Below are 4,151 nucleotides of genomic sequence, written 5' to 3'. Positions count from 1 at the left end.
ATCACCTAGGTTTTAAGCGCCACGTGCATTAGGTATTTGTCCTAATACTCTGCCTCTCTTTGTCTCCTACCCCCTGACAGGCCCTGGTGTGTGATGTTACCCTCCCTATATCCATGTGTAGGAGACTCTTTTAAAAAAGAAATTGATGGTTATTTCCAGTCCTATTAATGATAATGAAGTAATTTTGAAATTTTAAAAATTTCTTACAGCACTCTCAGAAATAACTTCTTGCATATTTATTTTTCTTGCTTACAAAGTTAGAAATTTATTATAGGCCCACAATCTCTTTTCCAAAAGTACTGGAGACAAATATACTTTGGAATTCTTTTTTATTCTAAAAAGACAATATGGTACAAAAATCATGTATTATGTAACATTCCCAGTGGAATCTGGAGCAGTACCTATTATTGAAAACATTAATACATATAATGTACAGTGATACACATCAACATTCACACAGAGTAAAGATGATAAATAGCCTTACCTCTAGGTTACATTTTGCCACAAAATAGTTACAAAAATCTTAGGTTTTTAGATAGGGTTGCAAGATAAAATACAGACTGCTCAGTTAAATTTGAATTTCACATAAACAACAAATAATTTTTATTGTTGTGGTTGTTTTTGTTTTTTGTGGTGGTGGTGGTGGTATAGGAACAAGTAATTTTTTAGTATATGTCCCAAACATTGCATGGAACACACTTATACTAAAAAAGAAATACATATTCAGGCCAGGAGTGGTGGCTCATGCCTGTAATTCTAGGGCTTTGGGAAGCCAAGATAGGAGGATCACTTGAGGCCAGGAGTTCAAGAAGAATCTGGGAAAAATAGGGAGACTGGTCTCTACAAAACACACACACACACGCGCACACACACACACACACACACACACACAGATATTATTTATGTAGAATTCAAGTTTAATTTAATGTCTGGTTTTTTTTTATTTGTGAAATGTGCCTCTTTTGATTTGAAGCAGCAAATAAAAGATTGTAGACTCATATCTAAAAATATCCTAATTGAAATACTGTTAAGAGCTACTATTCCAGGAGTCGAGTTTGATTTGGGCCTTTTTGAAGGGAAACACAGAAAACAAAGTTTTATTAAGTATGTTTACGTCCACAGAGTATGTGAGACATAAAGCCTGTGCAAAGCCAAACAGATGAACAACTCAAGGTATTTAAAGAGTTAGAAATAACATGGCTATTTTAAAAACAATTTATATCATGCATTTTAATAATGGTTCTTTCCTGTTTCACTGGAAAATTCATCATCTATAAAATATCCCTTTTAGAAATTTATAACAAGTCTCCTTAACAAAGATATAGCTCCATCTAATGGGAAAAATATCAAATTACAGCCCATCATGCAGCAGGAATTAATCCAATATTTCTATGAGTGTTAATAAAATTATATGTGTATGTAGTTTATACACACACATACACAAATACTGGACGTGTTTCTGTGCTTATCCTTTTTTTGCAGCCAGATAGTATCTAAAAGTTCCTTCAAGAGCTGCTCTTTTCCTTGGATTGAACTAACGTAAATATATTTTTATTTTTATATTTTAGAGACAGGGTCTTGCTCTGTTGCTCAGGCTGGAGTGCAGTGGTGCAATCATGGCTCACTGCAGCCTCAAACTCCTGGGCTCAAGTGATCCTCCCATCTTAGCCCCCCATGTAGCTGGGACTAAATCACACACCACCATGCCCGGCTAATTTTTGTATTTTTTGTAGAGATGGGGTTTCACCATGTTGTCCAGGCTGGTCTCAAACCCCTGGGCTCAAGTGATCTTCCTGCCTCGACTTGCCAAAGTGTTGGGATTACAGGCATCCGCCATCATGCTTGGCTATTTTTATTTTTATAGTTCTTTCAAGAGCATCTCTTTTTAGACTAATATAAATATATTTTTATTACATATAACCACCCACACCCTAAGCTCATTCCCACCCTATTAATCTATGAAATGTAACCTTAAGAGTGTTTAATTTTCTGCCCTTGAGAATCATGGCCTCTTCAGACGTGGAAAGGACATTCGAGATTATCCAACTTGTGGTTCTCTACCCTGGCTGAGTATTAGAATCATCTGGGAAAATGTTTAAAAATACCCCTGCCTGAAACCACCAACATAAATTCTTATTTAACTGGCCTGGGTAAGTCCTGGGCTTGGGTATTATGTAAAAGCTCCCCCAGGAGATTCTATTGTGCAGGTGATTCTAATCCCCCAGCTGACTTTAACATGCAGCCAGGATTAGGCCCTAGTGAATTTTAAGACAGACAACATATTTTACGATAGAGGAAACCAAGCCCCGCTGAAGAGAAGTGATTTTGTAACTAGAATGTTAGGGTCTCTGACATACAAGAAATCACAATTCTTAGAAATAGATAAGAAAACACCATCATCATAGTGTTCTCACCCATCCTTTCTTTTATGTAAAACTTTCATCTATGAAGATACAGCAGGAAAATGTCTATTTCAAAACTCAAACTCAAAGACATCAAACCAGAAATATGAATTGTCCTCACTTCTGAGAATTTGACCTCCAGGTTCAAATTATAGTCTATTTTATCTCCATTTTTCTTTCACCCCTCTCTTCATTTCATCATCAGATCCTGTTGGTACTTTTTGTAAGCTCTGTGACAGCAGAGCGTGGGTCTATCTTGTTCACTGCTATAGTCCTAGCCCTGAGCATCATGTTGGCTCATGGCAAGCACTCTATATGTGCAAAATGAAGCAAATGAAGTCAAGTTCTCTTGCATCCATCCACTCCTTCACCTCAAGACCAAACCCTCAATTCTTCCTGCTTGGGTAACCATTCAAGTCTCTTTGCTAATTTTCTTTGATAATTTCCTAGGGTTTTTCCCCCCGCCAGACATCAGTCTCTTTCGACTAATATATTTTACATGTTACTTTCAGCCTTCATCATTTCATTCCCCGACATTCACATCTCTGTTTCAATTTCTTCCTTACTCTCACTCCACTTTAATTATTCAAACTTTTCCTCCAGTGTTCCCCATACCCTTCCACTCATGCCATGGACTATAGCTCTATTTCCTCCTGCTCATACCTTTCTGCTTTGAAGAAGTAAACAAACAGGCTGTGGGATCAGACTGATTGCAAGTGGTTCCAATTCCAGCTTTGCTGTTTAATCACTCTGAATCTCCATTACTTCATTTATAAAATGTATCAGTAGAAAATAAGATAATATATTTAAAGTACCTGGCGCTACTTCTTGTGCATAGTATTGAGCCAACTCTTTATAGTCTCTCCGCCAGCAACATACAATCTTGATTACTGTAGCTATTTTTCACACCATTTAGAAGAGAAAAGTTTTAATTCTAGAAGTACTTAAGTTGACATTCCTCTATACTAATTTTATAAACAAATAAGCTGTGTCTTCCTTGTTTAAGGTATTAGAGTAAGAAGAGTTATAATCAAAGGTCAATTTATCCTGAATTTATTTTGAAAATACCTGCCTCTTGAGGGCATTATTATATATGACTCAGTATACTGTGAACTTGAGCACTGTGATATATATTACTGGGTGGAAATGGAGGTAAACTAGTACAGACATCTTGGAGGACAATTTGGCAACATCAATTAACATTTAAAAATCCATGAGTATAAAGACTTATAGGCAAGGACAGTGAAGCATTATGCAGAGTCACAGAAATTGTAAACTGCCTAAATGTCCAGCACTAAGTGACCAGGCAAATAACACACATAAAACACACAATAAAATAACATGGTACTACTAAAAATTGAAAAATCTATACATACTTACAAGGATTATATCCAAAACATATCTGCATAGACATACTTGTACACACATAAAATAAAAATACCTTCAGATGAATGCTGGTAATAGTCATTGCCTAGAGAAGAAATGGGTCAGTAGGCCTCAGGGAAAGGAAGGAATACTTTTCACTGTGTACTCTTTTACAATAGAAACTGATTTTAAACCACCTATATGCATTATATATACATATATAATATTTAAATATATATAAAATTTTTGAAAGAGGATTTACACATAGGAAGTGAACAAATCATAAGTGTTAAGAATATATTTTTAATAAAGTTAACATACCCACCTACAAAACACTCATATCAAGGAAAAAAGCATTACAATATATGTTTACAAGAAAAATTC

This window comes from Mandrillus leucophaeus, unplaced genomic scaffold (assembly GCF_000951045.1).
Source record: "Mandrillus leucophaeus isolate KB7577 unplaced genomic scaffold, Mleu.le_1.0 Scaffold566, whole genome shotgun sequence".
NCBI classification, from domain to species: Eukaryota; Metazoa; Chordata; class Mammalia; order Primates; family Cercopithecidae; genus Mandrillus; species Mandrillus leucophaeus.
Note: the sequence above shows the minus strand (reverse complement) of the source record.